Here is a 15,109-nt window from a genome sequence, read left to right as displayed (position 1 = left end):
TTTCACTATCATAATAGATAGATGAATTATTGATAGATATATGTTGGGGTACTAAGTGGCTTAAGATGATATGTAAAAAAGGGGGGGATAGAAGATGACACCAAAAGAAACCTAAAGGAATAAGAAAAATAGGATAAATTATACCCCTTAAAGAGGTGTATGGGAGTGGAAGGAGAAGAATACTATTATAAGAAGGAGAAGAAGACAATGGTAATAAATAATACTTAAATCTTACTCTCAGTGGAATCAATTCTGAGAGGGAAGAGCACCTAGATCCATCAGGGTATAGAATTTTATCTTACCCTACAGGGAAGTTGAGAGAGAAAAAAGAAGGAGGGGAGAGGGGCAAGGACTACCAAAAGGGAGGTAAAGAGATGGGGAAGGATATTTAATAGACCCTAAAGAAAAATTATAGGACTAAGAAGGGAGGGGGTGGAAAGGGAAGTAAAATAAGGATAGGAAATAGGGGGACTGATTAAAAGCAAAACACTGGTGTAGAAAGAAATAGTGAAAGAAGGAAGGGTAGTACTTAAAGAGGAAAACAAAATGATGGGTAATACACTGGTGGTAATCATAACTCTGAATGTGAATGGGATGAACTCACCCATAAAATGGAAGTAAATAGCACATTGGATTAGAAACCAAAATTCTACCATATGTTATCTACAAGAAACACATATGAGGCAGGTAGACACAAACAGGGTAAAGGTAAGAGGCTAGAGTAAAATTTAATTGATATCCACTAAGAAAAAGAAGGTAGGAGTCACAATCATGATATCTGACAAAGCCAAAGTAAAAATAGATCTGATTAAATGAGATAGGGAAAGTAATTGAATCCTGATAAAAGGCAGTATTGACAATGAGAAAATAGCAGTACTCAATGTGTATGCACCAAATGGTATAGCATCCAGATTTTTAAAGGAGAAACTATTGGAACTTAAGGAGGAAATAGTTAGTAAAACTATACTAGTGGGAGACCTGAAGCTTCCTCTAAAAGAAATCAAGTCAAAAAATAAATAAGAAAAATGTAAGAGATGTGAATGAAATCTTGGAAAAATTTGAGGTAATAGATATATAGAGAAAAATAGAGACAAAAAGGAAAACACTTTCTTTTCAGCAGCACATGGTACATTCACAAAGACTGACCATGTAGTAGGGCATAAAAACATAGTAAACAAATGCAAAAAAGCAGAAATAATAAATGCAACTGTTTCAGATCATAATGCAATAAAAATAATAATTAGTAAGGGTACATGGAGAGGTAAATCAAAAATTCATTGGAAATTAAATAATGTGATTCTCCAAAATTGGTTAAAGAAAAACCAATAGAAACAATTAATAATTTCATTTGAGAGAATGACAATGAGGAGCCATTATATCAAAATATATAGGATACAACCAAAGCAATACTCAGGAGAAATTTCATATCCATGAGTGCATATATCAATAAATCAGAGAGGGAAGAGGTCAATGAATTGGGCATGCAAATTAAAAAAAAACTAGACAGAAAACATTAAAAATCCCCAGATAAAAACTAAATTGGACATACTAAAAATTAAAGGAGAAATTAATAGAATTAAAAGTAAAAGAAATATTTAATTAATAAATAAAACTAGGAGCTGGTACTTTGAAAAAACAAAATCAATAAAGTACTGGTTAATCTAATAAAAAAAGGAAAGAAGAAAACCAAATTAACAGTCTCAAAGATGAAAAAGGCAACCTCACCTCTAATGAAGAGGAAATTAAGGTAATTATTAAGAACTATTGTGCCCAATTATATGGCAACAGATATGGCAATCTAGGTGATAAAGAGGAATATTTACAAAAATATAAACTGCATAGATTAACAGAAGATGAAATATATAATACTCAATCCCATATCAGAAATAGAAATTGAACAAGCCATCAAAGAACTCCTTAAGAAAAAATCCACAGGGCCAGATGGATTCAATAGTGAATTCCACCAAAGCATTTAATTAATGGCTAATCCTAATACTATACATACTATTTGACAAAATAATCAATGAAGGAGTTTTATGAAAGTCCTTTTATGACAAAAATATGGTACTGATTTCAAAGTCAGGGAGACAAAAAAACATGTAAAGAAAACTACAGATCAACCTTCTTAATGAACATAAATGCAAAAATCTTAAATATAATGCTAGCAAAAAGACTCCAGCAAGTGATCATGAGGATTATTTACTATGATCAGGTGGAATTTAAAATGTTGTCACAAATCAAATTGCTTTCTTGTTGTTTTGCCTTATTCTGCATCAGTTCATATAAATCTTCTCATCCTACTCTGAAATCAACCCTTTAATCATTTTTACAGAACAATACTATTCCATTACTTTCACATGCAATAATTGCTCACTCATCCTCCAAATAATAGGCTCTGTCTTAGTTTCTGTATAGCCCTTTGCTGTAGGAAAAAACAAACAAAAATCTTTTTCTACTTAAGGACCATATTCTTTTTTCTCTGGGATGTAGGCCTACTAGAGGTATCTTTGGGTAAAAGCATATATATATATATATATAGTTTTGTAATTTTGGGGGGATGGCAAGGTTTTCTCTCGGCTGAAAATCAGTCTTTTTCTCATGATCTCTTTCCATAATCTCTCTCTCTCTCTCTCTCTCTCTCTCTCTCTCTCTCTCTCTCTCTCTCTCTCTCTNTCTCTCTCTCTCTCTCTCTCTCTCTCTCTCTCTCTCTCTCTCTCTCTTTCTCTCTCTCTTTCTCTCTCTCTCTTTCTCACTTTCAACCCTATACCAACCCCCCCCCAAGAAAAGAAACATCTGGAACAAAAAACTACACTAATTCTTTAACTGGCTTTTCATGTCCTTGGATTCCTAGTATAAGTAGAGAGTGAATGTCCTGGATGAAATCAAAGATTGTTTTCAGGCCTAAAAGTTTGTAATAGTATATAATATTCATAGAATGAAAACATAAGGGATGTCACAGAGTCAAGAAGGATATTAGAGATAGTAAGTTCCCATTTACCTTTTTCATCCCATAGTTTTTCTGATATTGCTGTTCTTGCTCCTTCCTAGGAGGTCCAGGTTTGCCTCTCTTATCCCCAGCATTTTATGAGTTATTTCATATTTATTCTGATAGGGAAGATGCATAGTATGAGACTTAATGAATGTTTTGTTATAAAGAATTGTATGGAGCAAAGTATATTTTCAATGATTTCTCTCAAAGGGTTATAGATTATAGGTTCTAGGAGTCTGAGGAAGCTAACTATCTATTACCTCAAAGGTTCAATGTATCAACATTTGCATTTTTGACTTTTGAGCCATTTTCTAAGAATGTTACCTCCACAAAAGTCAAAAGTTGTGGTTTGACTGTATGTGTGTATATACTAATATTTATTATACACATATGTGCATATTCACAGAAAATATATATGTATATTTAATGGAGGGTATATGTGTATACTCTTGGAATCAAGATGATGAGGATTGAATTACTGCCTAAGACACTTAGCACACATGTGCCCCAGGGCAAGTCACTTAGTCTTTCTGTGTCTCATTTCACTCCTCTGAAAAACGGGAGGAAGATTGAACTTGAAAATTTTTAATACCCTAATAGCTTGCAGTTTACAATCTTCTGACTTACATTTAAGCAGGAACTTGGCACACACTTTGGGCCTAAGGTAAGTTACTTTCCACTGAAATTCAGTTTCCTTTTCTGTAAAAAGACTATTCTACTGGAGCAAATATTCTTGATGATCTCTTAAGGCCTTTCCAGTTCTACAGTCTCATTCTATGAATCAGCATGACAGCTGTGCACCATACATCCACCCTCCTCTTCTCTCACCAGGGGCTCAATAAAACAAAAATGTCATTGCTTGGGAAGAAAAAGAAAGAGTGGGGGCTGAGCAACAGGAGCCACCAGGATTCAAAACCACAAACCACAGATCCTGGAATGCTCTGACCTTATCTTTCCATTAATGATGGATATACTACATGAGTGAAACCTTTAACAAAGATCAAAGACTGTTCCCCTCTGATTCAATGTATGACACTTGATTGTTTTTTTAAAAATGGATTTCCCCCAAGTTATTGGGAATATTGACTTGAACATACCATGCATATCTAAGCCCAGAATTAGAGCAGGAATCTACTTCATGTAGTTTTTCTATGCCTCGTTTTCCTCATGAGCAAAATGGCCATTCAACCTTTTTTAGAAGATTTCCAAGAACTCTTTATCTTCCAAAGGGTTCATTTTAATTTTTGGACAGCTCCAAATCTTATGAAGTTTTGTTTACTTTTGAATATTGACGCAACATCTGGCTTTTTGAGACTTTCATTCATTGATAATAGTTTTGCCTTCTAGTGCTTAGCAGAAATAAGGCTAATCCATATTCTCATGAAAACTCCCTTTTCTCCCTTCTTCTACTTCTATTGATATTAGAACTGGCAGGAACTCAGAAAGTGTCCAGATCAGTAAAAAAAATTCAGGATTCCATGAACTACCAAAGAGATAAAGGACAGATTGTGTGTGTGTGTGTGTGTGTGTGTGTGTGTGTGTGTGTGTGTGTGTGTGTGTTGTATAGTGGGGGCATGGGGAGTAGTCTACAGAAATCATATAGGGAAAAGGTTATATCTTTATTTTCATTTACCTATAATTTAAATGTATTCAGTTATTAAAAACAAACATAAGAAGGGTTCCATAGACTTTGTGCCAAAAGGTCCATCACACATTTACAGATAGTAAGAACCCTTGATCTAGACCTATCCCACTCATTATGCAGATTAAGAAACTAATTACCACTATCATCACCTCCAATTCAAAACCAGGTGCAAGTGGCAAAGTGAAGAAGTGGCCAAGAACTTCTGACTCTAAATGTGATGCAAAAGATGTCTCTAACAGGTTTAACACAATGTCTCTAATCCCATTACTAGGATGCTAACTATAGTCCTGACTGATATCATCTCTCTTAGCCTTCTGTTTCCTGATTGGATGACTAGAAGGTAGAGTTTTGAACTCCTCCTCTGCCTTCCCTTAAAGAGGACATAAATTGGATTTCCAGCTCACTCCAATCAGCATGTACTGCTCTACCTGGTTTCTACTCCATGGAATTGGATGCTGTCTCTTTGCTGGTTACCCCCTTGCTGTCTATCCTACTACTTTTCTCCCTCCTTTTGTGGAGGGAAAAATCCCCTCATTAGATTATAAGCTCCTATCTTTCTTCTTATTAATTGTATCCCCAGTACTTAGCATAATAACTGATACATAACAGAAGCTTAATAAATATTTATTATATTGCATGAGATTAATACTCTTTTCTTCCTAATACACTGCTTCTTCTATATATTTCTATCTATCTATATTTTATCAGTTCAATACATCTAATCCAAAATTGTTTTATTTTATCTTTATTCCCTTTTATTTTTTCTCATCCATGCTTTGGTGGAAATATTGAGGCACAATGAAACATCTTAAGTACCTTTCTCAAAATTAGCTAAGTGATAATTCCATTCACAGATGACTTTTAGAAGGACTCAAAGTCCAAAGGAAAGTGAGCTTTGGAATATTTGGAATCTATAATTTTCTTTATGTATCTAAATCACACTTCAATCTTTCAATGATTCTAACACTATGTATTGGAATGCAGTCATGCCCCATCCATGCTGTGAAAGTCTTGTTCATATTCTCCCGTACATCTGCATATAAAGTGCATCCAGAATGCTGGGGGAGAGGGTTCCTTCTATTGTTTTCCCATGACATAATTACCAAGTAACTTGACCATTCATGAGTTATCCATTCCTATTAGGACATACTTAGCCCATATTTTTTTCTGTTGCTATGTTTCTGTAATGACTTTCTTTATATCACATATACAAAATTGCTCATTTAGGGCTTCTAACATCTATCATATTCCACTATTCATGAGGATAATAGTAACCAAATCTATCTTAATATCGTGGCTTTGAAAAACCAACAAAATCCTTCCCATCCATTTTTCCTACTTTACCAATGTGCATATGGCATATATATATATATATATATATATATATATATATATACATATACATATATATATATGTGTATCCTGAAAATATGAATATATCCCTAAATATCTACAATATCCATATACATTCTTCCACACATAGGTGAGATCATCAATATAAATACTTTCTCAAAACTGCAAATCACAACCTATATCTACCCTTTCATTCTTTTTTTTAAACCTTTACCTTCCATCTTGGAATCAATACTACATATTGGTTCCAAGGCAGAAGAGTGGTAAGGGTGGGCAATGGGGGTCAAGTGACTTGCCCAGAGTCACACAATAAGAAATGTCTGAGGCCAGATTGGAACCTAGGACCTCCCATCTCTGGACTTGATTCTCAATCCACTGGGCCATCCAGCTGCCCCCTACCCTTTTATTCTTTATTAATTTCTTGTATCCTCCCATAAAGCCTTCCAAAAGAGTCCATGCTCCATGCTAGGAGGGATGGAAGAGGTCTTCATTTAGACCTTTTGACATTGCCTGGGTTCCATTGAAGCATAGGAGCTATCACTTTGTTTTGTCTTTTCTTGCTACATGAAAATCCCAGATCCATTTTTGGTCATGTATCTCTATGACGATATCAGCATCTCCTGTGCAATTCTTTACTGTTAATATACTGTAACCTACACACACATGCCCACCATAGCAACCCATTTACATAATATATCTAAATATAGATGAGTCAATATATTTATTGATGTAGATATATATTTTCATGTGACTAAAATGAATATGTATAAATATGTGTATATATATAAAATGTGTGATTAATTGTGTGCATATATTTAGATATAAAAAGTCATCAGTTTCTAAGTGCCTACAACAAAACAAATGTTTCTCTGGGAATTCAAGAATGGCAAACATGTGCATGTGTATTTCCTTTGCTAGATTTATAGCTTAATGATATAAGTTGATTAAGTGTTAAAAAAAAAAAAACAAATTTCCTCCACTGATGAATAAAATGCTCACTCCCCTCCCCACCATTGGGTAGTCACTGATAATTTAAACAAATTCCTCAGCGAGACAATGAAGGAAGAACAAGGATCAAATGGTAACTGGTTAGGGAAGAAGTTCGCTGTGATAATTTTCTTTTAAAAAGTCTCTGAGGATGAATTCTAAGTGTGAAAAGTAAGAACATGACACTAATTAGAATACAATAAACAAACATGTATTTAGCATATTTTGTGTGGAAGAAGTTGTGAGAGATAAAGAAAAATATAATGAACATTTTCTTTTTTTAACAAACCAATATCTTCTATCTTAGAATCAATATTAAGTATCATTTGCAAGGTAGAAGAGCCACACAGGTTAGGCAATTGGAGTAAAGTAACTTGCCCAGGGTCACACAACTAAGACGTGTCTGAAGCCAGATTTGAACCTAGGACTTCCTATCTCTAGCCCTGGATCTTTATCTACGGAGTCACTTAGCTGTACCTGAAGAGTTATTTTCAATAATTCCAAGAAACCAGACAGTAATTTTCTCTAGTCTAAGAATTCTTTTTTTTAATGTATAAAAACATTTATTTCATTTTAGATATGACTATATTATTCAATAATTAACCATGCATTAAGTAATCTGTCTTTTAAAATATGAAACATTAAACATAGTGCCAAACATACCTACTTCAAATTAAAGAAGCTATGGCAGGATAAGATTCGACTGCAGATTATAAATAACTTAACATTCAAAAGTAAGAGAAGGTGAACAAATAAGTATCTTTTTTAAAAACATTTATTAATATTTGTTTTTAACATGGTTACATGATTCATGCCCCTACTTTCCCCTTCACCCCCCGCTCTCCCCCCACCCATGTCCAACGCACATTTCCCCTGGTTTTAACATATGTCATTGATCAAGACATATTTCCAAATTGTTGATAGTTGCATTGGTGTGGTAGTTTCGAGTCTACATCCCCAATCATGTCCGCCTCAAACCATGCCTTCAAGCAGTTGTTATTCTTATATGTTTCCTCTCCTGCAGTCCTTCCTCTGAATGTGGGTAGCGTTCTTTTTGATAAATTCCTCAGAGCCGTCTTGTGTCATTGCATTGCTGCTGGTACAGGAGCCCATTACATTCGATTTTACCACAGTGTATCAGTCTCTGTGTACAATGTTCTTCTGGCTCTGCTCCTCTCACTATGCATCAGTTCCCGGAGGTCTTTCCAGTTCACCTGGAACTCCTCCAGTTTATTATTCCTTTGAGCACAATAGTATTCCATCACCCGCATATACCACAGTTTGTTCAGCCATTCCCCAATTGAAGGACATACCCTCCTTTTCTAGTTTTTTGCCATCACAAAAAGCGCAGCTATAAATATTTTCCTACAAGTCTGTTTATATAGATCTCTTTGGGGTTCAAACCCTGCAATTGAATGGCTGGATCAAAGGCAGGTATTCTTTTATAGCCCTTTGAGCATAATTCCAAATTGCCAGCCAGAATGGTTGGATCATTTTACAACTCCATCAGCAATGCATTAATGTCCCAGTTTTGCCACATCCCCTCCAGCATTCATTACTCTCCCCTGCTTTCATTTTAGCCAATCTGCTAGGTGTGAGGTGGTACCTCAGAGTTGTTTTGATTTGCATTTCTCTAATTAATAGAGATTTAGAACACTTTTTCATGTATTTATTGATAGTTTTGATTTCTTTAACTGAAAATTGCCTATTCATGCCTCTTGCCCATTTATCAATTGGGGAATGGCTTGATTTTTTTATACAATTCATTTAACTCCTTGTATATCTGAATAATTAGACCCCTGTCAGAATTTTTTGTTATAAAGATTTTTTCCCAATTTGTTGTTTCCTGTCTGATTTTGACTACATTGTTTTTGTTTGTACAAAAGCTTTTTAGTTTAATATAATCAAAACCATTTAATTTGCACTTTGTAATTTTCTCTAACTCTTGTTCGGTTTTAAAATCTTTTCTTTCCCAGAGATCTGACACGTATACTATTCTGTGTTCACTTAACTTATTTATAGTTTCCCTCTTTATATTCAAGTCATTCACCCATTCTGAATTTATCTTGGTGTAGGGTGTGAGATGTTTATCTAAACCTAATCTCTCCCATAATGTTTTCCAAATTTCCCAGCAGTTTTTGTCAAATAGTGGATTTATGCCCCAAAAGGTGGGCTCTTTGGGTTTATCATACACTGTCTTGCTGATTTCATTTACCCCAAGTCTATTCCACTGATCCTCCCTTCTGTCTCTTAGCCAGTACCATATTGTTTTGATGACTGCTGCTTTATAGTATAGTCTAATATCTGGTACTGCTAGGTCCCCTTCCTTCACATTTTTTTTTCATTATTTACCTTGATATTCTCGATCATTTGTTATTCCAAATGGAATTTGTTATATTTTTTTTCTAATTCAGTAAAGAATTTTTTTGGTAGTTTGATAGGTATGGCGCTAAATAGGTAAATTAATTTGGGTAGAATGGTCATTTTTATTATGTTAACTCGTCTTACCCATGAGCAATCAATGGCTTTCCAATTGTTTAGATTCAGTTTTATTTGTTTGGAAAGTGTTTTGTAGTTGTTTTCGTATAGTTGCTGTGTTTGTTTTGGTAGATAGATTCCCAAGTATTTTATTGTCTAGTGTGATTTTAAATGGTGTTTCTCTTTCTACCTCTTGCTGCTCTAATGTGTTGGAAATGTATAGAAATGCTGATGATTTATGTGCATTTATTTTGTATCCTGCAACTTTGCTAAAGTTGTTGATTATTTCTACAAGCTTCTGTTAATCTAGGCAATTTATATTTTTGTAAATATTCATCCATATCCCCTAAATTCTTATATTTATTGCCATATAATTGGCGAAATAGTTTTTAATGATTGCCTTAATTTCCCCTTCATTAGAAGTGAGGTCTTGCTTTTCATCTTTGATACTGTCAATTTGTTTTACTTCTTTCCTTTTTTTTATTAGATTCACCAGTACTTTGTCTATTTTATCTTTTTTTTCCAAATACCAGCTTCTAGTCTTATTTATTAATTCAATAGTTCTTTTACTTTTGATTTTATTAATTTCTCCCTTTATTTTTAGTATTTCTAATTTAGTTTTCATCTGGGGATTTTTAATTTGCTAGCTTTCTAATTTTTTGAGTTGCATGCCCAATTCATTAATCACTGCCCTCCTTAATTTGTTAATGTATGCACTCAAGGATATAAATTTCCCCCTGAGTACTGCCTTGGCTGCATCCCACAGAGTTTGGTAGGATGTCTCACCGTTGTCATTCTCTTCAATGAAATTGTTGATTGTTTCTATGATTTCTTCTTTGACTAATTGGTTTTGGAGAAGCATGTCATTTAATTTCCAATTAGTTTTTGATTTGCCTGTCCAGGTGCCCTTACTAATTATTATTTTTATTACATTATGATCTCAGAAGCTTACATTTATTATTTCTGCTCTTTTGCATTTGTTTGCAATGTTTCTATGCCTTATTACATGGTCAATCTTTGTGAATGTACCATGTGCTGCTGAAAGGAAGGTGTATTCCTTTTTGTCCCTATTTATTTTTCTCCACATATCAATTAAATCTAATTTTTTTAGGACTTCATTCACCTCTCTCACCTCTTTTTTATTTATTTTTTGGTTTCATTTATCTAGATCTGAAAGAGGAATATTTAGATCTCCCACTAGTATGGTTTTACTATCTATTTCCTTCTTGAGCTCTGCCAGTTTCTCTTTTATGAATTTGGATGCTCTGCCACTTGGTGCATACATATTGAGCAGTGTTATTTCCTCATTGTTTATACTGCATTTAATCAGGATGTAATGACCTTTCCTGTCTTTTGTAATCATATCTTTTTTTACTTTGGCTTTGTCAGAAATCATAATAGCCACTCCTGCCTTCTTTTTCTCATTTGACACCCAAAAGATTTTGCTCAAGCCGTTAACCTTAAACTTGTGTATGTCTACCTGCCTCATATGTGTTTCTTATAGACAACATATGGTAGGTTTTTGGTTTCTAATCCACTCTGCTATTTGCTTCTGTTTCATGAGGGAGTCCATCCCATTCACATTAAGAGTTATAATTATCAGTTGTACATTCGCTGACATTTTCGTATCCTCCCCTATTCCTACCCCTTCTTCTTACACTAATTCCTTTTAAAACACTGGTTTGCTTTAAGCTGGTATCCCTTATCCCCTCCCTTGATTAACTCCCCTTTCTACCCCCTCCCTTATTATTCCCCTCTTTTTATTTTTAAAGGCCTAATGAATTCCCTCCCCCTTCTTCTCCCCTCCCTTTTTTGACCTCTCCACTCCCCTGCTCCCCTTGGTTTATCCCTTCTGACTTTCTCAGTAGGGTTAGATAGAGTTTTATATCCCAATGGATAATATAGTTACTCTTCCCTCTCAGGGTTGATTACACTGAGAGTAAGGTTTAAATATTACCTCTTAATGCTCTCTTCCTCTCCGTCTTATAATAGTATTTATCCTCTCCCCTTCTCATGCCCTCTTTGTATGTAATAGAATATCCTATTTTACTTATTTATTCAAATTTCTCTTCCTGTCCTCTACTATTCCCTCTCGTCTTTCCCACTCCCCATATCATCTTAGATCATTTAGTACTCCAAACTCTCCCTATGAATAATTCTTCTAATTACTATAATAGTGAATACTTTAATAGTGAATAGAGTTCACTACAGAGAATTATACATAACATTTCCCCACATAGGAATACAAATAATTAGATCTTATTGTAGCCTTTAAAGAGGCAAATTTAAAAAATATGAGTTTTTTAACTTTCCCTTCTGTTTCTTATTTATGTTTTCATGTTTTTCTTGATTTTTGTTGTTGGATATTGAACTTTCCATTTAGTCCTGGTCTTTCCTGTGTAAATACTTGGAACTCTTCTATCTTGTTTAATGTTCAAGCTTTCCCCTGGAAGTATGTAGTCAGTTTTGATGGGTAGGTGATCCTTGGTTGTAGATCCCGTTCTCTTTTCTTTTTGAATATCATATTCCAAGCCTTGAGATCTTAGGGTGGAGTCTGCCAGACCCTGTGTTATCCTGATTGGTGCTCCTTGCTATCTGAATTGTCTCTTTCTGGTTTCTTGTAAATTTTTTCTTTTACTTGGAAGCTCTTGAATTTGGCTTTTATATTCCTGGGGGTTGTCTTTTCAGGGTCTAATTTAGAGAGTGATCTATGGATCCTTTCAATGTCTATATTGCCCTCTTGTTATAGAACTTCAAGGCATTTTTGCTGAATAATTTCTTCTAGTATGGAGTCCAAATTTCTATTAATTTCTGCTTTTTCAGGAAGACCAATGATTCTCTAATTGTCTCTTCTAGACCTGTTTTCTTGATCTGTCAATTTCTCATTGAGATATTTCATATTTCCTTCTATTTTATCAGTCTTTTGACTTTGTTTTATTTGTTCTTTCTGTCTTGAGAGATCATTGGCTTCTACTTGCCCAATTCTTGTTTTTAGAGACTGGTTTTCTGCTATAAGTTTTTGATTTCCCTTTTTGATTTGGTCTGTCCTGTTTTTCAGCTGTTTGATTTTGGTCTCCAATTTGCTCATCAGTTCTTTTGATTTGGGGGCATCTTTTTTGAATTGCCCAATTCTAACCTTTAGAGACTGGCTTTCAGCTATAATCTTTTGGTTTTCCTTTTTAATCTGGTCATATCTGACCAGATTAAAATATTGATTTACTTGTTCACTTTTCAATTGCAAAATTCTGCCTTTTAAACTCTTGTTTTCTTGCCACATCTCTTCTATCTTTCTTATAATCTCCTATTTGAACTCTTTAAGACCTTGTGACCCGTTTTCATATTTTGGGGAAGGTTTGGATATGGTTACTTCTTTGTTCTCCTCTGCTGTTTGCTCTGTTGTTTGAATTTTTTCTGTGTAAAAGTTTTTGAGTGTTAAAGGTTTCTTCTTGATCTTTCTCTTCTGGGGTTCCTGATTGTGGCTTGCCATTTTGAGCTGTGTGTCCTCTGAGCTTTATCCTCACACCCAGGGTCTGTCTGCTCTCTTTATGCTCCTGAGGTCTCAGGTCTAGTTGTTCTCAGGGTCAAGCCTCCTGGTGGTCCCCTTGCTTTTTCTTCTCCCTGAAGCTCCTTTAACAGTCTCAGGGCACTGCTTCCTCAGTCGTGCACTCCTCTGAGCTGGCTCCCCACTCAATGTCCACTCCTGAGCTCAGTATCCAAGTCTGTGTTTCCTCTCAGGATCTGTGTCTAAGGCTGAGCTCAGGGTCTGTGTTCAAAGTCTGTGTGTTCTTTAGCCTCTTGGGGTCTTAAGTCTTGCTGCTCTCAGGAACAGGCCCTGGAGCTGCCAATGACTTAATGGGTGCCCCAATCTTGCTCTATCTCTTTTGTGCTGGTTTTGGCACTGTAGGTGGTGGTGGTGGTGGTGGGGAGGCGGTTGCTCAGCTCACATTTTAGTGAGAGCTATTTTACCCCTTTATAGCATGGAAATGTCCCAATTCCACATACCTTCATTGCTGCACCCTGTTGTGTGGTCCCTTTGTTCCTCTGGATTTGTTTTTATGTCTTCTTGAGGAGTCCTATATGCATGGGTTAGGGGAGGTCAAGTAGCTGCTTTTTACTCTGCTGCCATCTTAACCTGGATTCCCGATAAATTATATTTCAATGGAATTGTTTCCTTGTAAATTGTATGTATTTTATTTTGTTCATATAATAACTATTTTTAGAAGAAATATTTACCCTTCAACTAACTGGAAAAAGCAGGGAAAGAAAAAAGAACAAATCTTTCGCATCAAGTAGCTTGCATTTTATTTGGTATTGGGTAAAGCAGAATTGTGTATGACCCCAGATAAGATCAATACAATATGAGTTGTCAAATGGGCAGCTGGAGATGGGCGCTATGGTCAGCAAAGAGATGAGTGTAGGTTAAGTAGATCTGAGAATCTTCAGCTTTGAGATAATAGTTAAATTCCTGTAAAATACTGAGATTACCAAGTAAAAAAAATAAAAAAGGGAAAAGAAAAAAGAACTTAGGATAGAACTATTAAGGGATCACATAGTTGACAGAAGTGGCCTGGATGAAGATCCAGCCAAGGAGACGGAGAAGTGATCAGATATTTCAAAGAAGAATCAGGAGAAAGTAGTGTCAGGAAAACCTGGAGAGAAGAGTATAAAGAAGGGAATCATTAGAGTTAAAGGAGGCAGAGAGGTTAAGGAGAATTAGGATTGAGAAAAGGTCCTTAGATCTGTCCATTAAGAAATCATTAGTAACTTTGGAGAAGGCAAGCTAGATGGGAGACAGGAATAGCAGGGCCTCTTTTAGATGGCCTCCTCAAGGGCTTTATTCACAGATAGGGGAGGTATGGGGCTGTAGCTAGATAGGATGGAAGGACCTAGTGATGGTTTTCTGAGGGTGGGGGAGAAGTAGATATGTTTGAAGGTAGTAGGAAGATGCTACTTACTTAAGGCTAGCTCTGTAAAAGTAAAGATAGAAGTTGAAATAATTTCTTTTCTATATAGAATTTAGACTATAGGGGTAGAAAGAGAATTAGAAATCATAAACAAGCAAAACCAACAAAAAACAAAACAAAACAAAAACCACAGCCTTTTTGGGCAATTGCCTTAGGGATTTACCCAATGAGATCACTAAGCACCTTCTTTGACAACCAAGAGACATTTTCTGATTGCTTGGATGGCACAAAGAGACTCACTTTCCTTTTCCAAAAACTTCATTAGTTTTCCTTTCCAGGATGGCCTTTGTCATCTGTCACTGTCGGTAAAGCATCACCATCATTTGACAATGGCTGGCAGTTTTCAAGATCTTTACATTTCCCACTTGCTGTTGATTCAGTTGAATGGAGTGCCCAGGATACAAATCAGTGACTGGGGGCAAATTGGTAGAAAATCCTAGTCTTCCGGAACTGAACCTGACTTTACTTAACATAATAACAAAAAATTGTAATAGCTATTATTTATAAAACTCTTTAATGTTGGAAGATCTTTTTCAAGTTTTAAGTAGGTAATCTCAGTCAAATCTCACAGCAACTTGTTGGATTAGGTGCTATTAATATCCCCATTTTATCGATATAGAAACTCAGTCTTGGAATAGGTTAAACACAGGGTCACAGAACTATTAAATGTCCTAGGGAAGATTTGAGGCAGCT

Source organism: Gracilinanus agilis, chromosome 6, assembly GCF_016433145.1.
Source record: "Gracilinanus agilis isolate LMUSP501 chromosome 6, AgileGrace, whole genome shotgun sequence".
In the NCBI taxonomy this organism is placed as follows: domain Eukaryota; kingdom Metazoa; phylum Chordata; class Mammalia; order Didelphimorphia; family Didelphidae; genus Gracilinanus; species Gracilinanus agilis.
This window is presented reverse-complemented; position numbering follows the sequence as displayed.